Source organism: Plutella xylostella, chromosome 3 (genome assembly GCF_932276165.1).
Source record: "Plutella xylostella chromosome 3, ilPluXylo3.1, whole genome shotgun sequence".
Taxonomy (NCBI): domain Eukaryota; kingdom Metazoa; phylum Arthropoda; class Insecta; order Lepidoptera; family Plutellidae; genus Plutella; species Plutella xylostella.
In genome coordinates, this window is record NC_063983.1 from 6,639,257 (window position 1) to 6,664,419 (window position 25,163).

The following is a 25,163-nucleotide window of genomic DNA, read 5'->3' on the forward strand; positions in this document are numbered from 1 at the left end:
GGTAGGCCAACATACTTATATCTTAATGTGTAGGTGTGATATATTGTATCTTGTTACATGCACAGATGTATCTATTAAATGAATAATTAATGTAAATTCTAGTTTTCGTTATATTTGCCGTGGCAGTTCTGTTATACTTTTGTTTATTATGATAGAGAAACTGAATGACAACTGCGAATCAATTCTTATCCTTTTTTCAATAAATAACTAGTGTTAGATAAATTAAATAAAAGTCTTAAAGCAAAACCGTATAAAGACGTTGTTAACACTCAACATTGCTGACTTTATCCAACACAAAAAAATAAAGCAAGACCATAATACTCGACACTAAAAACTCGAGTTTGTCCTCAGGCATATTTAATATGTAATCATCCTGCCCTCTATCTAACTTCGTGAATGATGTTTAGTCCGAGACGCTACCGGTCTTCAGCTTCTCTTGGCAACCAAAATGACACAACTGCAATCTTTATATGAGCTAAATGCTAGTGTACAGCTAAGATAATAAGAAATACTTTGGTTTGTGGGAAAAGTGATTCATGTGTAGAAATAATTGAAATGTAGGATTGGCTTCTGGTGTTACACGTTCAGAGAATGCCTGGAATTTGTGTGGTTTTTGTAAGTTGAGGTTGGAGAATGACTTGCATAATAATACTTTACACGGTAATTTCTACCTGACTATTGTGTGCAAAACACGTTTGAATTAGATGTGCACTTGAGAGGTGCAGACTACTGCTATTGTTCTACAAAGTACCTTAAAAATACAAGATTTTGTTCTCGAACTATCTTACCACGTTACAGCACCTAAAATTTTGTAAGTAATTCTATATTTTTTTCAAAGAATCTGTTTCGCATACCTATTTTTGACCTTAAATATCAATAGTTAAACATAAAACATTAACACTATGTTTTATACACATAAATATAGAGTATAAAAACAGTTTATTTAGAAGTAGTGTTCGCTTAATCCGAGGGCGAGGAAAACATAAATTGTCTATTTATTTTAGTTGTTTTCGTCGACTTTAGTCGGACACGGTGATGCATTGTTCTCGATGTATGAAGCACGCGATCGGCCCGATGTTTGTGTTGTGCATGTGTAGTCACAGAGTAGTGCGACCAACAGATTTCAATCATTTTAGAGTAAATAAAGTTATTTTGTTGTTTGAAGTTTTTGATTTTGATTGTTACAGACAACTTGTCTTATTGTGTTCCTCATCAAACTGAAGTGTCTGAATTTTATTGAGGTTTTTTAAATCTGACACCTGGGTTTTTTACTAACTGGGTTTTTTCCTGGGTTTGGTACTTACAACTTTTTTTTCTTTAGCGATACTCAGTAAAAGCTGTGATAGTTTTTAGTTATAGGTATGAAACAGAAAATTAAAATGTATTTATAAACAGTCCCGTTTATATACCATCTACAATGAAACATGTAATCTTTACATGAAGCGCAACTCTCAAGACTGTACAATCGCACACATACAAATCTATTTAATAACCTCTCGCAGGTCGATCGTTTGATTTCCGAATGCTTTTGATTTGCTGGAATATTATTATAATCTGTCGCCGAAAACAATGGGTGGGCGGGGGAGGGGCGGGGTGGCGCGCGGGGCGCGGGGGGGGGACCTGCGCGCACGCCGCGGAGCAGGGACTGTTCCAGAACAAGCCTGGTTCTCCAGGGTTTTATAATACTCTCAGGTATACGCTAGCAATGAAAAAGTTCCAATGGAAATTTTTCACCGGTTATTGTCTTTCTATATGTCACTAGATTTTTTTCATTGCTCGTGAATGTAATATAATATAACACACTTGACTTCCTGAAAACGAAAAGCGATACCTACTGCAACAAAAGAAAGATAGGTATGTCAAAAAATTAGTTGCCTTATTATTCTAGTAGTCCAAAACTTATGCTTAGTAAATCTTAGTACCTAGACGAACGGCAATACGATTATACATAATTAACTCTGCACTTACAGGGTGGGTGATTCTGTAAGACGTTCGTGTTATACATCGCGCTGAATCTCATCAATGCCACTTTCAATATATACGAATAGTATACCTATATTAAGGGTCTGCAATAGGGAATCGAGGGTTGGCATTGTCATAGAATTATGTAGTAAATGATGCTCTACAGCCTTGAAAAAAATCACACAGGTAGTTGAAGAGTCTAGCTAGGTGCTGAATCATTCGAATTTAAGTAAATGATTATGGATAACTGTAAATTAATTTCAGAATATCAAGAAAAACCAGTCAATCACACTCCCGTATTGTAACAACTGTGTCGTAATTATAAAGAATTTTCATATGATTTTTATCATATTATAAAGTTAAAGGCTTGGACTAGGCGCTAAATACCTTGTTTTTTTAATAAACACACACTTATTTTGTGTAAATTAATCCCAAACTTGAGCAATTTTTTTCCCTCAAATCTTCATACAAATATCTATGGCGGCTTTCTGTGTTATAAAATCATAAACACAAGTGACGTTTGACTCAGTTGGCCGCTGGCCTCCAAAGAAGGGTCACGTCGGTTTAGGCAGCACTGACAGCTCGCGATCTTATCGTGTACAGATACAAAATCACTGCACATTGGTTGTCATTGCACTTTTTCAACTTTTATGACACCAACATAATTTGATTTGAAATTGAGGAAGCATAATTCTTCCAGTATATTCAATACATTAAATTAAATTAGATAGTGTGCAATATTCTCGTGATATTACAGTCTCGTAAAGGTCTGATGAGGAGCAGGAATATAGCGAATGGATCTAAGTGATGACAATACGCACGAACATTAGGTTAGGGATCAAAAATACAGTCTCTTGGTGCTGGTTGAGGTATGGTCTCGTGAGGATCTGATGAGGGCAGTAACACGGTGGTGGCTCAATTTTATTTCAAAGATGTTAATAGCTAAAAGCATCGAGTTTGGGCTATTAAGTATGTTTTTCAGAGAGAGAGAAAGAGATTTTGTTTTTCCTCTGGATGTGTTACTCAAACTCAAACTCAAAATTTTTTATTCATCGTACAAATATAAAATTTTCTGATGAACGTCAATTTTTACAAATTACTCTCCGTTCGGATAAGGGGGGGCTCTTTCTGTCTAAGGAGAAGAACGGAGGCAAGAAACTCCTGAGCCATCTTTTCAAAAAAAGACTTAAAACTAGTTGGTATACAATACATATAAGCTTAATAATTATTATTATAATAATATGAGCAGAGCTAACTACTTATCACAGCCATGCATTAACGTCCTCTAAGTAATCATCAATTTTATAATAAGCTTTTTTACTGAGTTTCTCTTTAATGTAACACTTAAACTTATTCTCTGGCATTTGAGCAACTTCTGCTGGAAGCTTATTAGTTTAGCGTGTTAGGTTTACTGGGTTTACTAAGTTCATTCTGTTAATGGCATCAAGTTGTTATGTGTTCATAAGTAATAATTATTTATTCACAAAATGCTGTTGATTCTCCACGAAAATGTAAAAATAAAAATAAAATAAATAAAAATAAATTCGTAACGTAAAATTGTCAATGACGGAATTTCTTCTATAGACAGTAGCCACAAAAAAAACAAACGATAGATGGCGTGATTTGAAGATAAAGATACATTTTTTCGACACATAGACAGCAACAACAAAAAAAATACAGATTTAAAGAAAAGAAACACATACTTATACAAAACAACAAAGAAAAAAAAGGATACACATCAAAATAACTGGAAAAAATATAAGCCCCAATTTACTTGTGTGGGACAGGGAGTACCATAATATTTTTTTTGGGGTACTCCCCATCTATGCGAAATATAAGCTTGATATCTTTACCCGTTTCTGAGAAAAAGAGCGGTGACAGACAGTCAGTCAGACAGACGGACAACAAAGAGATCCTATAACGGTTGCTTTTTTTCTTTTGACGTTCGAAACCCTAAAATTAAGTAAAAATATTATGCTGCCAAAAAATGTACTTACAGGTATTGAAAAAGCGGTATATAAACAAATTATACCAGCAGAGGGTTCACCATTTAGCTGAATGTTACTTAGAAAACGGCCTTGAGTGGCGGTCATGTTGGTCCCCGCCTGCGATACTTTCCATTAACATTGGGACTCGTTTTCATGTTTTTAGCGTACAGTCAGGTTTTTAGTTTTTTATAATTGTATTTTATTATTTGTAACTTTTTAGTTGTTTTTATTTTATGAAATTTTACGTCGGTAGGTAGTTCATGATCATTTTTTATTTCAATAATTTTGGTGTTGTTATTTAAATACCTTCAATATGCATATTTTTGTAATGTGAAAATCAAGTCCTTTCATTTGATACCTTACACGGCAAAGTTGAATTATTATTTTTTCGATCCTCACGTTATGTCCTCAAGAGGGCGCTATGTACATTTTAATGGAACGTCACATAGCCTATAGCCATCGCGCCATCAATACGCTTCTAACAATACCTCATACATCAAAATCTATCAAGCCGTTTAGGCTACAGGAGGGAACAAAGAAACAGACAAACATACAAATATACATACATACAATCAAAAAACATTACCCTCCTCCTTCGGCAGTCGGGTAAAAAGGAGTAAGACAGGGGGTCATTCTGAACTTTTGCTCTACGAGTTTTGGAAATTAACAAAAAAAAACCTTTTTCATAGAAACTTTGTTGGACATGTGACTTTTTACCATGGAAAACGAATATTTTTTTTCGCGAATTTGCAAATCTCGTAGAACAAAAGTTGTTCAGAATGACCCCTTGAGTCATCCCCTTTTGGCTTAGTATAGCCCTTTTGCGACACTATGTATTTACTTTGCTTCGTCGTCGGGGTTCAGTTGGCTGGAGGATGCCCGAAACTTATTATCTACACTTTAATACTTTTAGTTACCTTTCTACAAGTAAATACCACATTTGTTTGAGAAAGCTAATCGGGTTCCGAGTATAGAGTAAAGTGGCACCCCTATTAATTTCTACTCTTTCCTGGTGCCTACCAGTGTAAGTAAGAATTATACTTACTTACCCTAAAATCACCCAAAATGTACTTGAACATAATTGTCAATAAAGTTGGCGAGTAAAAGTTTATCGACCCACTGTGCAAACTTACATGTGTGCGTGTCACTGCGTGTGCTGTGTGAAGAGCATTGAAAACCCAAAATTGGCGCGGCACGTCACCCTGTACGGGCCCTTAATATAAAAACCCTTTCTTCATTGGAAGGAGACCCGTTGATGTTAACATAAATTTACATTAATTAATGAACCACGTAGTTAGTTAAATGCAATACGTGTACACCTTCCTCTTCTACTCAATAAGTCTCTCATTCACCCAAAGGTTGCCTGGAAGAGATCGCTTTTAGCGATAAGGCCGCCTATTGTGCTTACTCCTTTTGTAATTTAATGTATGTTGTGTGTTTTGTTCAATAAAGTTATATTGTATTGTGTATTGTAATGAACGTACGCAATTTTTTTATGGAATTACCAACCTAGTGCTTCTAAAAAGCTGCAGTAATGCAGTCTTAAAAAAATAAGCCCACATAACACATCAGCAAGGAACAGCCCGCTCGCGCAATGACAGTGTCGCCGCGTGCGCATCCCCAGTACTGAATAATAATGAGATGGCGAGCCTCTTGTAACTCAAACAACGTATGGCGGTCATTAATTGTGAAGAAATTAATCGCGGGCGGTCCGCGGTAAGATGTCTTGGGACTCGGTGACAAATATTTAAAACTAGCTCTTTTATTTGCTGCTAGTAATGCCTAGGTTTAGGTTAGTAATAAATATACTTCTAGCTACATAGATTTGAAAAGTTCGAGGTTATTTTTGGTTTCTATGATATGAAAGGGGGCTACTCTCGCTTGCAAAGATACATCCTTACTTCCTTACTAATATTATAAATGCGAAAGTAACTGTGTCTGTCTGTCTGTCTGTCTGTCTGTCTGTCTGTCTGTCTGTCTGTTACTCTTTCACGCCAAAACTACTGAACGGATTTGAATGAAATTTGGTATACATACGGTCTAGACCATAGGCTACTTTTTATCCCGGAATTCTCACGGGAAAACTTTTTAAGGCGAAGCGAAGCGCGCGGGAACAGCTATATATAGAAGTCATGCATACGTCATTGATAGTTGTATAAAATACTTTAAAGTATGTATGTATAAGAGAGAGCCGTGGTTAGCGTATGAGATCTCCGAAACTTTTAAAAGCAAGAGTGGAGCAATGCAGTTTCCAGTCATAAATCTTTAAAAAGCATTAGATATTTCAAGCGTTTTATGCTGCCGTCCTACGGATAAACGCAGTAAGTCGGGTTTTTTCCGAAATTGAGTTATATATATAGGCGTGATCACGGTAACGAGATCTACATTTTGATCTTACCCATTCGTTTCTATCTCTTTTTAAAGCAATTTTAGCAATTTTATATTTACAGTAACTTGGGATTTTTTTTTTCGTTACTAAGCATGATTGAAGCCTATCCACTTACTGCAGAAGTATTTATTCAGTGTCCATGTCTTAAATGCAGTATGACATCTATACGACTAATATGACGAGTAATATACAGGATAAAAAATTGAATTTAGCCTAGCTAAATGCCAGTAAGAAGATATGCTACATTTAGCCTTAGCAGTTTCCAATAATTATACTTATTAGAGTTATATAGTATTAAATACAGTATGATGCCATACTGTTATTTAACTACGTACAAGCCAAAATTTTATATTATTGGTTAAATAATATAAATACAGTAAGTCGCTACCCTGCATATATACTTAGTAATGATCATTAGGTATTATGTTCTGGATAACTTACCTCAAAGACAGTACGATGCCATACTGTAATTGTAGTAAGTTAGGTAATCAATTCTTACTAAGTAAAGTACGTATTGTACTGAAAGCAAAGTAGCTATACTGTGTTAATGTTAAGACAGTGGTTATACTTAACGTGACCATACGTCCCGCTTTGGGCGGGACAGTCCCGCTTTCAAGCTGTCCGTCCCGCTGTCCCCCGCGAGGGCAAAAATGTCCCGCTTTCAGATTCACAGACCAAGCGATAATTTAAATTACCTACATTTTGTAACTTCATCCCATATTTCCTTTCTTTATTTTAATCACTTGAGACAACTATTTATCTTCTTATCACTTACTCACATAGACTATAGGGAGTAATATGAGTCCGAGTTCCACCGAGACTCCGCGAGTAACTTCGTTGAGTGACGATCATTGCCTATCGTCTTGCTCTATCGTGTATATTATAAATTTATCTCGCTCACCTACCGATTCCTAACAAAGAAGAAATGCGTAGGAGTACATGTTTTCCAAAAAAGTAATCTGTATTAACTTTTATGAATGTGAAAATAAGATAACATGCACTATTGATAAGAAATTTAAATTAAACTACTCAAATTATTTAAAAATCAAAGTATGATGTTTAAGAATTTTGTAGCGTCTGGTATGAGAAAATCCAAAAATTCCGAAAAAAAAAACCGAATTTGAAACACCGAATATACCGGATGTACCTAATTTACAAAATATTGTAATAACGATTTTTTAAATATCGATTTATAAAAATTGAATACGTATAATAATGACGAAGGTTTGTTATTACGATTGTTAAATACACGAACGTAAAAAAATACGATTACTTTAGTATACGAAAAATAAAATATACAGATTTATTATAATCACGAAAATATCAAATCCGGACCGAAAATATGATAATTCGTGATTTTGACAAAAATAAAATGAACGTTTCAATAACTTTAGAACCAAAACCTACAGATAGGTGCGACGACGTTCAAAGCGAGGAGGAGCGTGTTAGGTGCACATAGATATCAAAAAACAAACGGAGCGTTTCAAATATAGAGTAAAAATATTGTTAAAGAATACTATTTGTAGTATTTGTTGTTAAGTTACACAACAAAGCAATTGCACGGATTTTTACGGTGTTTAACGTTAAAAACCTTAGGACCTAAACCTAAAGAAAGGTGCGACGACGAGCAAGCGAGGAGGAGCGTTTAGGTGCACATAGATGTCGAAAAACCAAGCGGAGCACAGCGAAGCAAAAAAAAGTTTAATTGTTAACTAAGTTACATTCGGGGATCTGTGTTTTCGGAATATTAAAACTTCGTAATTCGTTATTTAAAAATAATTTAAAATATTTTAAAAAAATCGTACATTTAAAACATCGAAATATAACATTCCAAAAATTTACTTTGGTCATTTCATAAATCTGTTGTTTGAAATTTCGTTTATTAACTTCTCGTAATTTTCGTTATTCGGAAACTTAAAATTAACTTGAACTATGAAATTCATAATTTAAAAAATCGTTATTTTCATATTCGTAAAAAAGTTATTCGGATTTATGTAGGGTATATTTATAATAACATATTAAGACTATTCGGCTAGGCAGAAGCAACTTCGACAAGGAGGCTGCAAGGCGCATCCAACTGGGTTGGGCTGCATTCGGGAAACTTCGTCACATATTCTCCTCGGCCATTCCTCAGAGCCTGAAGGCAAAAGTCTTCAACCAGTGCGTCCTGCCAGTGATGACGTATGGTGCAGAGACGTGGACACTGACGGTAGGACTGGTCCACCGATTTAAAGTCGCTCAGCGTGCTATGGAGAGAGCTATGCTTGGGGTTTCTCTGATGGATCGTATCAGAAATGAGGTTATCCGTCAGAGGACTAAGGTTACCGACATAGCAGTCAAAATATGCAAGCTGAAGTGGCAGTGGGCTGGTCATATCTGCCGAAAAACCGATAACCGTTGGGGTAGACGAGTTCTCGAGTGGAGACCACGAACAGGCAAACGCAGCGTGGGACGCCCTCCTGCCCACTGGACTGACGACCTTAGGCGGGTGGCGGGTAGTGGTTGGATGAGGAAGGCCGAGGACCGAGTGTTCTGGCGCTCCTTGGGAGAGGCCTATGTCCAGCAGTGGATGATTATTGGCTGATGATGATGATGATTAAGTACTTAGGTATCCTAAATATACCACTTTACAAGATTATTAGATAAATATAAAAAATGGTCATTCACCATTCATGCATCTCTTTCACATTTCACTCTTTCATCGTAGGGATTGAACTTTGAATTGATGCACTGAGAAAACTGAGCGAAAGGATAAGAAGATAAGAAAGAAAGATAATATGTATCTTTGAGGGATACGAAATTCGGCAGGTGGTGTCCCGCTTTGACAAAAAAAAAAAATGGTCACGTTAGTTATACTAAATGTTTCGGTTTACGTATCATGGAGGAAGTAAGGTAGCTACACTGCACTCATACTTACGAATCACCTATGTACAATTTGATGGTATAACGTATTATATCAAGTATAAGTCATTTCTACTGCATGTCTATTTAGCTTTGACATAATGCTACGTCATTAATTCAATGCAGTAAAGTTGCTTTACTGTGAACATGATAAAACACTGATCTAAATTGTCCTAATAATAGTTTCGTAGCACATTTTAATAGTACTTGAAAGGAGAAAAAACTATTCCTATTAACATTACACTAACTACCACTATGTCGTTTTCAACGTGCGCGTAGGCAGCGAACGCGTTGAGGTGCAGAGGGGTTGGGGGGTAGGAATAAGCGGGATCGCGGTGGAGTGTGCGGAGAGGCGGGGAACGGGCATTGGCGTGGTCGAAGTTCAGTCTGTGCTGAGTTTGAGTGTAGACTACACGTCGGATTGTCCCACCGTTGGCGCGAAAAAATAAGGTTAGTAATTTTTGGTATTTTTTTATTTGGTAAGCTTTGAATCTTTGCTAGATATCCTACATACCTCAATGTGTTTAACGGATTTTAGGTACTTACCTAATAATAACGATATTAAATTGTTCTAGTCCCAATTCACTACGGCGCCACGTGTGTGTGCACTGCACCTGACACTTCGCGCAACCGGAAGCAATTCGAGGGATATACTTACCTATCAGCTTTAGCTTGATTTTGATGTTTTACGAGGCTTAAAAACTAAATGAAGACCGAGGTAAGTGCAGTTCAGCTTTGACAGTCTATTATTTTGTAGCAATCAGTAGTTACCACTTGAGTAGGTACTAAATGTAATAAGACTCAATTATTGTTACCTTCAACTTGTGTTTTTTATTGGGATTGCATAAACTATAGTACATAACTTGCTGCATGTTTCATATAATTTAATTGTATTTATACCTACTTTAAGTGTTTATAAAAATAGCTAGCTAATTAGAGTGTACTACCCCGAGAAACAATTGTATTGTTTGGGGTGTTATGCATAAATGTATATGTCTTGTTTGAAAATGAATAAACGATTTAATTTTTTTTTTTTAACTTACTAATGTTACCATTTATCCAACGAAGGAATAGTGTTCTGCTCCGCTGTATGTCAGCGTTATAAATACCTAATTTTCTTTGACAATATAGTTTATTTAGCAACAAATTCTTACGTTGAGATGTGATGGTCATCTGCTTTTACCTACATTTTTAAGAAAAGATTTGTATTTGATGATCGAATGCTGGTGTTGTAAATGTATATAATAATAGTATAAAATTTAATGTGTTAAATAGTATAATATATTATGTAAGTACCTAGTATGAATGTATCTGTGATATATCAGCTGTGCCTGTGCGATACCCATCATAATACACAGGCTCTGCCTAGCTTGGGGCCAGATGATGGTCGTGTGTGTTCCCACATAATATATATTATTATTCGTATGTTTTGTGCTACGAATGAACGGAGGAAGATGTGAGGATATGAAGAGTAGCTAAGGGAGAGAGGGGAGGGAATGGATGATCGTATAAGTAGAAGGCAATGAATGGGAAGGGGCAAGAAGAGGGAAGGGAACGAAATCGATTTAGCATTTTTTATGGAAGATCATGTAAGGTTTTTCAAAAGTTGAGTAAATAATAATAAATGCCGAGGAAGGGTATGGTATGGGTATGGTAGTCTTTCGCGTGAAAACATTTTAAGGCGAAGCGATGGTAGCGGCTAGTTTGTGATATAATATTACGAACAGACTGTAAGCAAGTTTAGACAGACTGTAAGGAATTTATTTTGTTGCAGCGGAACGATGAGTTCTCGTCGCGATCTAATAATGTCCAGAGTGCGGCAGGTGGAGGCAGATTCTCAGCATCTAGAGCCTATACCTAATTTAATATGTTCTGAGGTAATGCCGGTATCACCTGATAATAAATCTAGGTCATATGTGGAAAATTCTGATTTAGGCGAAGATGATTTTATAAATGATAGTTTTTTGAAAGTTTGTCTAAAAAAGAACGTCAACGAAGAGCCCATTTATGAAACGTCTGTTATCGTAATTGAAAAAGGCAGCTGCTCTTCGTCGTCGTCTGATTCAAGAATTGAAGCGCCTGAAATGATACCTGAAAAGCGTATTTCACCGAGAAATTCAAACAACAAACCATCAAATTCATATGCAATAGATAATTTATCTGATAATGAGGAAATCACTTTCAATGATTTTGATTCCGATGACAGTGTCAAAGACAAAAACTATTGTATTACTGAAGACGACACTACTGATTTAGATACTTCGATTGAAGAAAATAATGCTATTAAAAGAACGAAACCTAATGTATACAAACCAAAGTTAAAGAACCAAAGAAAATGTGATAAAGGTGCTAAGGCTGTAGATTCGGAATATCAAATAAACCAATACTCTAACAACACCCAGGAAAGAGTTGAAACAGAGACAGTTAGAAGTGATCCAGTGCAAATTCTTACTGAAAACGAAATCATTCAAGAACAGCCAATGAAGAAAGGCATTCCCCTTCAATAATTCAAAGTGACGACAGATTAAATGAAGCGTCGAAGCAAACTTTGACTAAGAAAGGCACCATACGTAAAAGGAAAATAATAGAAGAATCGCTTACAGAGAGAAAGGAAAAGAAAAGAATAAGTATGATAGAAAAACTCTCCCTGAAAGAACCTTGTAAACCTACATGTAAGAAGCTATGTAGCTTAAAAATTAGTACTGAACAGCGTCAGGTGATTAATTCCATTTACTCGGCTGAAGATGCAACAGGTAAAGGCAAGTTCATTAAAAACAATGTCACCGTCACTGATGCCGCTTCCCGAAAATGTTTAAAAAAAGAGCCGAAACGAAAACTGACCTTTAATTACTTTTTTACTGTCAATGGCATAAAAAATCCAGTGCAGGTCTGCAAGACGTTTTTTTTAGCAACATTGGGTTACAATCCTAAGAATGACGGAAAAATTTTTAGAGTTCTTCATTTAGATGAAGAAGATGACTTGAAAGACAAAAGGGGAAGGCATGACAGGTCAGCAATGACTAAAGATAAAGACTTGATATCTAAACATATCAAGACTTATAACCCTGCAATTTCGCATTACCGCCGTGAACATGCGCCACATCGTCTATATTTACCTAGCGACATAACTATTGCTATGATGCATCGCAATTTTAATAAATCGCACCCAGAATCTGAATGCTCTTACGAAGTTTACCGAAGAGTCATAAAAAGCCTCAACATTTCCTTCGCTGCATTGGGCAATGAAGAGTGTGAACTTTGCGCTGTTTACACTATACATGAATGCCTATTCAATAAAGCTCCCAATGCAACATGTGCAACATGTATCAATAATGTGGAACATCGAAAACGCTACCTAGCCAGCAGGAAAGCATACAAACTGGACAAGAAAAACGTTGAAGAAGATAAAGATAACGACACCATTTACGTATGTGTGGATCTTCAAAAGGTAGTAATGCTACCTCGTATGGACAGCTACAAATTAGCAATATTCTGCCCTCGAATTATTGCATTTAATGAGACATTTGCGCCTTTAGGCAGATGTACCAAAGAAAATAATCCGTACGCTGTTTTGTGGCACGAAGCGATTTCAGGACGGAATGTTCATGACATTGTTTCAGCATACAGAGCTTTTATACTGCACCACCGGAATAAAATTCATTTGGTGATTTGGGCCGATAATTGCTCGTCACAAAACAAGAATTGGATACTCTTTTCGTTTCTTGTCGATATTGTCAACAGTGATTTAATTGAAGCTCGTCTATCACTATAAAGTATCTGGAACCAGGACATACGTTCAATTCAGCTGACAGCTTCCACCACCAAGTTGAGTTATCTCTTCAGAAGATGAAAAATGTTTGTGATTTCACGGATTTTGTGGATGCCGTTCAAAGATCAAACTCGAGATTAAATACGGTAAAAGTAATGGATACGGGTGATTTTTACAAATACTGTGACTTTCATTCAGAACAAAAGATGCGAGCGCTGAAAGATCGTGAATATGTAAAGAATTTCACAGTTGTTAAGGTTGTGCGTGGTGAGTACAATTTGTACTACAAAATATCACACACTGAAGAAGAGTTTACAAGTCTAAACTTTTTGCAACTAAAGATTTTAAAACACAAGGCTTTCCCTGAGCCCGAAAAAAGAAAATCTCCAAGAGGCGTAGCATCGTCTAGAAAGGAGAAAATAGTAAAAGATCTGGCTCCGCTGATGCTACCCAGCAAGAGACCATTCTGGAGACATTTGCCTACGAACGAGGTATCTGCTAATCTCTCAAAAGAGTTAGATGATTAGATTTATTAAAACTAGATTTATTGTTATTAATATACTTTTCTTCAGTGTGTGATCTTTTGTAGTTAATTAAGAAGAAAGTTTTATGTTTTATGTTGATTGTATTTTTAATTACATTTTTATTTTCGTTGATTTAAATATATGTTTGAAATATTTGTAATTCTATAAAGAAGAAAGTTTTATGTTTAGTCATTTTGATTTACGATTTGTTAATTATAATGTTAAAGCTGGTTACTATAAAGAATATTTTTTTTAAGTTTCATTTATATTTGTTTTGATAGAAAATGTACTGAAGAAGTACTTGTCTGTGATTTTTTAAAAATTAATAAGTATTAAAAAAGACTGAATAACATGTTAAGTTTTAGTTAAGAGTTGTTGTTATTGTGAGTAACATAAAGAAAACTATATCACATCTGCGAGTTTATTTCCATAACTAAGAGACAATAAATATTATTTGATAAATATTAGGTACTTTACTCAAGTGTTTTTTTTAAATAAATTGATTATTCATAGTATTTGTTTTATTGCCACTATAATAATAACAAACTGACATAGTTAACATGAATTAATATTTTTTTATGCAAAAATTTGTGAGGTGTTTGTTTTTGATCCCCTATCATTCAAAAAGTACTGAACATATTATGTAAATGCAACTAAACAGCAATGGAGCTTACACGTCAGATTAACAATTAAACTACATTTTTCCCGGAATTCTCGCGGGAAAACCTGTAAAACCGAAACAATATGAATGGGAAAAAGCAAGAAAATATATAATACGCAAGTTCGTGAGTATGTTTGTTACTGCTCCAAACAAAAACTACTCAATGGATTTGAGTGAAACTTTACATTGATAGAGCTTTAACATCAGAGAATCACATTAGCTACCCTTTATCTCATAATTCTACAAACGTTTTAGAGGAGAAGCAAAACTCGTCGTAAAATCAGGATAACCACAAAAAATTCCCTTATAACTTTGTATGGTAACTTAGCATAAACGAAGTAAAATAAGTACTTACTTTATTTCTGCTAAGTATCCTCTCTGAGTATATTTTAGGATATACTTAGAATAACTACATAAATGAGTTTATTGTGCCTTTATATTGCAGAGTTTTGGTCTAAAATTGAGTGCCAGATAGGGGCAAAGGTCCTCTTTCGTTTAAGGTATAAACCGTCAAGATGTGATCAAAAACAAAAAAAAAATGGAAGAATATCGCCACAAAACTTTGACCGCGTTTTTCTCGGAACCGCCTAAACCCGACTTACTGCGTTTATCCTTAGGACGGCAGTATGTTCATAAGGTTTATTGTGTAGTTAGTAAAACAAGATAACATACCTACCTATTTTAATTCTCATTATACCTGACCGCACCAGTAACGAGAGGACTTTAAGGCGTCAACATTCCTTACGGCCATTGCGCCATCGCCACGGACAGAGACAAAACAAAACAAATAAGTGTAAGGAACAAATAGGGTCAACTTCCGCCACGGGCCACTTCAAAGAACCTCACTCGGGTCTTTTTTGGCGCCGGAAAACCGATAGGGTTTTACAATATAAGGAACGGCATGCAGCGGTTCTCAAACTGTTATGAGTGTGATCATTCAAAAGACCAAAAATTTATAAAATATAGTTATGTATATTATACTCGTAGCAATGAAAAAGGTCCAGAAACATAGCACCAAATTACTGCAAACGGAAAAGTCTAGCTCGATGACGCTATAAAATTGAAGTACAGAATATTACAAACAACCAACAAAAAAATTAGAGCCATTGTCGGAATTTTATGGGGTTTTTTTTATTTCTCGCGATTCTCGTGACTTATTTTTTTTTATGTTAAATAGTTATTGGTAGTGGGTACAATAACATTATTTTGGATTCAGTTAATAACTGCAATACTTATATACACAATTCATTGTTGTTTCATACCACTAATTGCAATAGCAATGGTTTGAGAGCCATAGGTTGGCTAGTCTTCTCAATGAGTTCAACTTTTGTAGTAATATTTATTTAAGACGACTTAGTGTAATAGTGAGAAAAAACCTGAGAGAATATTTTAGAACGTCTCATTCATTATTACTGACTGTGTTATTTGTTTACTATTTTACAACACAGCCGTTCCTGGCGCCTAAAATAAAACAACGGAAAACCCTTTAGTCATTCATAAGTTTATTAGTAACTTACGTACACGTAACATACATATCGCTTGGTTTTTCTTTATTCATCCTAGTTTCCATGTTTTCAAAACTTAAAAAAAATATAATGATAATTTTAACCTTTCATAAAGTAACCAACTGTTAATAATAGCTTCAAACTATAGGTAGAGTCTAGAGACACACGCTTACTCAAATATTTTTCTAAGTAAGTCTCTCAAATAACCGGTACTAATTTAAAGTAAGTACTTATAAAATGGTGGTATAAGATAAGTGAAGCCGGGTTCACTCGTTACAGGTCCCTTTGTCGTGACCTTACGACGTCTGTCGCTTCAACTTAGCGAGATTACGAAGCTAGTGATGTGCTAGGGATTCGATTAAATCCAATACGTTTTTTGTAAGTTATTTTTTTTTTGTTATAATTTTTATCGTTGTCTATTTTTTTATCTAAGATACTGAACTGACAGGTGCAAATGTTAACTTGTGAAATATGAATACCAGTTTTAATTGAACTGTTTATATGTTGTATTTTTGCAATATTTGTGTATTTAGAACTAAAAAATACATTTCATTACGTATGTAGGTATAATGAACAAAAAGTTAGTATATTGTTAAGTTTATCTATATGTATGTTGTTATTTGTATAACTTGCGCCATATCATATTTCACGTACGTCTTTTATTTTTCCTTTTTTTTCTTTGATCTCGTGGGAGGCTCCTTTCATGCACAGTAGCAGCAGAGAAACATTTAAATCAACAATATGATAAGCCACCAAAAAACCACCAAAACACGACACGCCTTCTCATCATCCTTTAGAATAAATGTCATTAAACAAAAAATTAATTATCAAATTGTAAGTAGGTACTTATGTCAATAATTACACATATTCATTACCGACCGTTAGAATAACAGCATAAACAATATATTTAAAAATAATTTATCGATAATAATCGATTGTCAAAACTATCGACATGTGGGCATCACTACGCCGCCCACGCAGGTCGCCCGCCCCTCGCCGTGACGACATCGCGCGCGCTCAATATCTTGTGCTGCGCAAGCGCATGTTACAGAACTTTTTGCACAAAAAAACTTAAATAGTCAAGAGCGAGCTCGAAAAAGATTTAAAGGTTCATTCGAGTTGTTTATTGTACACTTAGTTGTAAGTGTTGTAACTGAATGGCGTTTCTATTCGTAAATTATTTTAAAGACGTTAGAAGTAGACTGTCCTATTTTTAGTTTGAAGAAAGTACTTAAACTAAGTAAATAATATATACAAAATTTAATTGTGCATGTCGTGAATGTGCTTACAATAAGGTGTTCACGTGGTAATATAGTAGGTACTATTACGAACGTTTGTAGAGCTTCATCTCACTAACATTTTTAAAGTAATTACACTCATATGCACCTATATTTTAGCGTATGCATTATGTATATTGAACAGGCCTCGTGTTGCACGATGTCACACCTCTTTTAGCTTTTGATTGAACCCTTATAGGCTGGTCATTTAAGACAAGTACATCAGGTACTTATATTGAATTTGCTATTGAGAGTTTTAAAAATATATTCTATAGAAATTATCATCATCCTATAGCCATCTACCTAGGTTTTTTAGTTTATTCAATTAGGTATTTTGAATGACTGTTCACAATGACATGTTTATTTTAATCTTGTCACATAGACTGACTTTGCCATCAATGTTACAATTTTAAGTTATATTTAAGTACTTACCTGATACCAAAACTGTGGTAGATTTTCACCAATTCCCGGATTACGGAACGCTAAAACTCGCGGCTATTAAACTAGTCTAGAATAATCGGTTTTATTGCCACAAAACACAGACGTTTAACACAAATAACGCCTTTTCCACCGCCCACGCGCATGCTTTTTTCTAGATACGCAATTTTTAAAACGTTCCATTGATAAGTTTGTAAGCAATTTACAACCTCAATGACAGCGAAAATCGTGATAATGTCTAGAACTCCTTAAAAGGAAATAAATAACTTAGATATTTTGCCAATTCTTGCGAGTCAAATCGTGATCGAAATTTGAAATTTAATAGTGTCTTTATCGTATTTATAAATTTTAAATATATAAAATTATATCTTTCATCGTGTTGGTGCAAATTTTCAAAATAACGGGACCTGCACTTTTTTTTCCACTCCGTTTTATTATCAAGGGATATAGCCTCATTACTAACTAGTAAAAGGTTAACATCGACATAAGCCAAGGGAAGGAGTAGGGAATAGCGTTTATTATTATTAAATTCTTTATTGCACAAAGTAAATTGGTACAAATGGACCTTCGGTGATGTTGAAAAAGTGATTGGTAGTGCTTAAGGCTTTGACGATAGAAGATGGTCTATATTGAGTCCCTAACGGAAATATACCTATACAATATAAATATACACATGATACCTACCTAAATACATTACCTACATACTCGTACCTACATACATAAATACATACAGAAATACATATAAATTTTTCCTTTGAGTTTACTACTCTATCTACGACGATAGTTCACGATTGTCACATTAAATGGTACAAAACCACACTGACACCTTATTTATTCCCTCCCATCGTGATATTATTATCGTAACGTAATATCAGGCCATCATTCGAAGGCGGAAATGTGTGGGTGCAAAACCACCGTAGCGAAACTATAATTTGAAATCTGTCCGGCAGTTAGCTTGTCCATCTAATGACTATGGATAATTGCCATAGTTTCGGTGTTTTACAAATAGAACTTTTAATTATTGACACGCGCGTGTGTGTGTTTTGTATCCGTGTGTGTGTGTGTGTGTCTGTGTCTGTATCGCGGAGTATAGACTCCCTTTACTGTAAGGTTCGACAAGATATACGAGTAATAGGTAAAAAAATATATATTTAAGAATGAACAGTTGGTTTTAAATCTTAAAGCACTTTCAATAACCACGTTGAAGAAACCTTAGATTTATTGTAGGCACATCAGCTATCCATCGTCGCTATTATAGAATATAGAACCTAGGTATAGACTGGCTCTTACGGTTGTGTAAGAGGTAGAGTAAAATTTTATTGAACGATTTTTTGAGCCCTTATAAACTATCTTTCTTGAATATAATACACCGAATGTGGTGGCCGCGGAACATTTTTTTAACATTGGCAGATTATTACTTCTTCTTTGATCTTTATTATGTCCTTAAAATTACAAGGACCATGCCCACTATTCATTTGGTTAAAAAAGGCTTATTAATTAATTTTTAAAGGTAGGTAGGTAATTCTTCGCAGCCCTATAAAGCAAGATGGACGCCTTCGTGAATGGATGGAGAGAGCGACTCCATTCAAAGTGCGCACACTTATTCTGATGTTAATTCCATATTATACCTACCTACTATATCGGTAACTAGCTGTTCCCGCGAGCTTCGCTTGGCCTTAAAAAGTTGTCCTGTGGGAACTCCGGGATAAAAAGTAGACTATGTTCTTTCTCAGGGTCTAGACCATATGTATACCAAATTTCATTCAAATCTGTTCAGTAGTTTTGGCCTGAAAGAGTAACAGACAGACAGACAGTTACTTTCGCATTTATAATATTAAGTTAGGATATAACCTACATTCCTATTTTAAAAGTGGTATGAGAAGAATTTTAATATCTTTGGAAGCGTTCTTACCGAAGAATACGAATTTCCAAAAGAGGTGCAAGCGTAGGTCTACTACGTGTCTTATGATATTTTTATTTTGCCTCTGACATAATGATAAACAATAAACGAACCAGATGGAGTATCGGTGCAAAAAAAAACGTCTCGTCAAATAACACGTCACTTTTCAAGTGAGTTTCAATTCAGTTATAATATTTTTGACTAGATATATTCATTATTTAGCTTCGTTTTTGTATGTGATACTCCCCTCCCATCTTCTTCATATAGTTTATCAAAGCCTATAACAATAAAAGTAGTAAATTCGCACCATGAAAACTATCTACACATCTAAAATATTAAGTTGAACCTTATTAGAAAGGCTTTTCCTCTCCGAATAGTGTCCTTATGATGGCGTTTGAAGCGACGTCGACGCAAGCTCACTAGATATTTATGCCCTATGTTAGTCGGTAAGATGAAACATTTCATTTTAAAACATACATACTATATTTATGTCGCAGGCATCTGGTTTAATCTCCTGTTTGATTGAACCGCTAGCCCGTTCATTGGATGACGCTACTCAGTTGAATGACTAAAGAACAACTCATCAAGTGGTTGACTGTAACGTCCAACGTCTTGACTGAACGTTATTCAGCGAAGTCGTTAAATGGATATAGTATAGCAACTTTGTAATGTCTGGTTAGGATGAACATGACCAGACAAGAGTCAACAAAAATACTATGTTACAAAGCTCTCATCTCACAAATTAACTAAACAATAACAATAAACGTACCTTGATATTGTTGTTCATAATTATCCAGTTTCAGCACATTTTTTTCTTTGAAACTATCCGCCGGCGGTGTAATAATAGGTAAATCCATGTTGTCACACTATTTTAATTTTAATTTTCACTATATAAATATCGCACTTTAAAGCTAATTTATTTGCAAAAAATAACAATACAAGTGCTTTTTGTGTCAGCTGTTTGCTGTTAGACGCCATATTTGTTTTATTCACCACCTGACTGATTTTAAGTCCGCTAACTAGTTGGACGTTTTGTGACGCTTGTACAATCAACGTTCGGCCTAGTCATACAACTGAATAGTGTCATCCAATGAACGGGCTAGCGGTTCAATCAAACAGGAGATTAAACCAGATGGCTGCGACATTTACAAAGTATTGTACCTACTGTGTATGTGCATGTATTATATTTTGTGTCCCTCTGTAAATATGGTTAAAAATACCGAAAATGGTTCATTATTCATTATGTGATACGATAGCTAAAAGCTACATTTAAGTAACGTATTTCTAAAGTACATTTTAATTTGACATAAGTTGAATTAAAAATAAGTGCATTAAACTTTTTTTTACTGCACAGTCCGTGAAAGCTCCCCGTAAAATAGCGAACCACATTTAAATATGCTGCACCTGTTTTTCATTAACAAACACTCACAAATAATACCTCATATTATACTGTAGCGACACATGTTTTAGTCACGTTTTGCATTGTAAGCCTTTTGGTAACTAGATCAATGCGCAGACGCTAGTCGTCTCGCGCCCGTCACTTAGACAACATACTTGTAAAATGTAATTGGTAAAATCAGTAAATTAGTTTGGCCTCAAGAAATCCTGCATTCGTCATTTACCACAACCCAGCCACCTCATTATACCCTAAATTGGTGACCTCCGACAAACTGAACACGCAACCTTCGGAAGAAACGATGGAGTCAGCACGGCGATGACGCGGCGCAGCATGGAACGGCGTGGACGAGACGGCTCCCCCAGCAAGGCCATGGGGTAACAACGACAACATCAGGAACATCATCTACTGGAAGTGCACCACCCCTTCACAAATTTTGGTAACGCATCAAAGAAGAAATTAGCGTATCGAAGCATCTCAAGTCAGCACCTGGACGAGCGGAACACATAGAAGGTGCGATTGCGCGTCCACGACGGCAGGTCAACGGGCGGTAATCGGCGCTTCTGAAGTTAGCGAGTTTGGGCGGTTTCCTCGCTGCGAGGCTGCCGAGCTGGAGCATAGTGGACTGGTCACCCACGTGGAGGCTCACTCGAGGGTCCTCATGGAAGTTCCCGCCAGGATGGATGAGAGATGCAACGAAAGAAGCTATTTTTAGATCGGAAATTCCCACATGGTTCAATCACACACGAGGTCGGATTCGCAGAACCGAGGTAGCCGCGTTCATCTTGCACGGTCAGCGGAATGTGATAAGCGCGTCGCGAGTGAACAAAGTGCTACGTAGTTATACCGAGTGGTTTATTGTGTGATCTATAAGTTTGTTTTGTTAATTTTGTAATTTCTATTTTCCTTTGGTATTGTTTGTTTCAAGTTTAAAGCTCCGTAAGAGAGGCTTTTGTAACTTACGTATTATGGTCTTGAAAATTTTTGACAAAAATTTTGAAAATCGGGGGAAGTGATGTAGCGACACATGTTTTAGTCACGTTTTGCATTGTAAGCCTTTTGGTAACTAGATCAATGCGCAGACGCTAGTCGTCTCGCGCCCGTCACTTAGACAACATACTTGTAAAATGTAATTGGTAAAATCAGTAAATTAGTTTGGCCTCAAGAAATCCTGCATTCGTCATTTACCACAACCCAGCCACCTCATTTACTTACAAATACTTTTCTAGAAAAAGTTAAACAAATTAGGCCACTCCTGCCGTACAATAGCAAATTTGAGTGTGTAATCTGTAACAATACTTCATCATGTCAACATATTACTTAGTCATAAATATCTCGAGAGTCAATTTCATGCTGGTTTCCTGACACCACAACCGCAAACTTCTCATTAACTATATTACCTACCTATGTAAAGGTAACTTTATATATATATATATATATATATACATACATATACTTATGTTTATATATATACACTCACGTGCAAAGAAACAGTTCCACTTACAAAGTTCGGACACCAAAATGTCCTATTTTTTTAATTATTTAATAGGAAATTTGAAGAAAATATTTAAGCACTTACGTTTTTCTTTGGTAATATTCTTATGCATTGTTAAATGTACTTAAATATTGCAGAAGGCGTCATTAACTTTGTATTTTCCGTTTAGGAGTAATTTGATGATTTTCTCAATGGAACTTTTTCATTGCCCGTGAGTGTACTATGTGGCGCACTGACTTTTAATCCATTTTGGTACAACAAATACTTTCTCATTTGTTTACGATAATGATCATCCAATAAGTAGTCAATAAATCACATCAATTTACCACCCCTAGTAAAACAGTTTCATCCTAATACACTCACGGGCAATGAAAAAGTTCCATTGAGAAAACCACCAAATTACTCCTAAAAGGAAAAAAATAACTTAATGACGCCTTCTGCAATATTTAAGTACATTTAACGGAGCATCAGAATATCAGCAACTATACACGTAAATATTTTGTTCCAATTACCAATTAAATGTTTAAAAACAATGAGGTCAATTGGTGTCTAGCTTTTGTAAGTGGAACTGTTTCTTTGCTAGTTAGTGTAGTAGCATGTGAAAGATTTGAAAAATTATGTCTGTCGAAGGTGTTTTACTTCGGATAGAATTTTGCTAACTTTATGAACTAGCAGCTGACTGTACTAAAGCACTTTGATGTGATCCTTCCTATCACTTGTGATGCGACATATCACGACTCAATGTGGCCTAGAACTATTGGGGTTGTAGGATGCAGAAATTGTTTTAAAATAGTTAATTATCATTCAGATGTGGGAAATGGTACCTAAATAAAAAAAAATGGAACATACAATTACAATATAAAATATATACAATATTGCATATTAATCATAAAGATATAAATAAGAAAATTATTTAAACTATTATCTTCTGTAGATTTACTATAAATGTTTACTAATTTTCACCAGCGATCTCAGGATTTTTTCCTACATTTTAGTTATGAATACGGCAATATGTGAAACTAGCTGTAAACATTCGTTCCATTCAAGTCAGTCTGTGTCAACACTCGTATTTTAGCCAATTCTCGGAAAAATAGCAAACAATCTGACATCATACAACTTCATTGAAATAAATGAATGAAATCGTCGCTTTCAATGGAAAATCCAGTATTTTGGCACGCGAACTAGCCACAAAACTGGGAATTCAAAGGTCAATTAGTAGAAACCATTCATGGGGTTTAAACTATTATTCTCCATTCACAACTTGTTCTGAGTTCAAACAATTTACTTTATTTAACTCCACTTTGGAACTATTATGTGTAATTTCTGACTTTATGGGCGTTTGATTATTGTCCGTGACAGGGTAAGGCGTCCATTGATAGAACGTTTGGAAAATATTTCACGGTTAGATTTTGTAGACAGGCGGCCTTTGTCTTTGTTTGAAGCTGTTATTTTAAAGAAAAAACATTTAATTATTGTTAACAAACATAACGTACAATTAATATCTTTGTAGTTTTGGTTGAGAGGTAAGGTAAATTAAATTTGGGTTGAATACCAATTCCGTCCATTAAGATTTTGTAGTGTTTTTTTTTCAAAATAAATAATATATATAGCTTCTCTTATGTGTATCCAAGGTTTCCGATGTAACTCTTTAAATACTGCATCTGCTGAAAAATAGGGCCGTAAGTCAGTTAAATTTTATAGACGTGAATAGGATGTCAACACGAGGAAATACTACAGTTATTTTGTAGGAAAATTATGTAATTTCCTCTTATTTAATCCAATTGACCTGCTGTTGACATAAATATATAAAATTTAGCAGACTTGCGGCGCTGCTGTTATGTCGGGGTGGACGCTGGACGTGTTTATGATAGGATACCATACCAAGTAGGTACCTATACCGACATGGTAGCATGGGACGCCTTCTGTCTGCTAGACTTGACCGACGTAGTGTTCTGAAGCATCTTCTTCTAAATACATACATAAAAGATGGACTAGAATTTGTCACCGTCTCATCAAGTTTATACATTATCTCCCAGTTTCAATAACTATCTACTGATGACTGGTAGTTAATTTTACACGATTTTGACAAGTTGTAACTTTTATGTGTCATTAGCCCTCTTGCTTTCTTCTTCATTAATAACTGCCTCTCCACTAGAAGTCGGTGGTCAGCGCCGCATACTCCTTTCTGTTCTTCGCCAAGATCATCTGCTGGTCTACGTTCTGCTATTTTTTTCAACTAATTAATGAACTATCATCAGCTTTTCACACTCGTACTCCCATTGCTGGTACCAGGACCGCAGAACACAGCAGGATCGTGACTGAGGGTAAACTTGGAATTATTTAGCGGCATTTATTTCTGTTCCCTACAATGCGGCTGGCTCTTCCGTGTATTGTCCGATAGCGCTTCTTGCACGAATTAGTCGCTGCTCGGGGCCAAATGCGATTGCCGATGTGTGTGTCTGTTTGTTTGTTTGTTTCTACGCTATGTGGTGCAACTTGGGAAGTCCGCGGGACAGGAATAAGGTGGATTGTCCTACAATCATGCTTCGATTATCTACTTTTTATAGGTATTTGTAATAAGTACTTGTTAGATAGCAGCAACCCAGTGCAAATCCTTCTACCTCCATATTCCGGATGAATCTGTGACAAAAAAATATATTTTTTTTATATACACTCCATAACAGCACTGGTATAAATGTCGTTGCACTTTTTAAATTAAAAATAAATATAACAAAGCTTTATAAAATACTAAAAATGTTTCATGTGTACATAATACCTACTACACCTTTATAGAAGACAGCTTTGTCTGAGATTTAATGCATAAAATCATTCAATAACATAAATTTTCAACACCAGCTTCAATAACATGGTACCAGGGGGCCATATCTTCAAGCAGTCAGTCGCAGCCACCTCGAAGCTGCTCGTGACGACTGCCCGCTGCCTCCGCAAGGCGCTAAG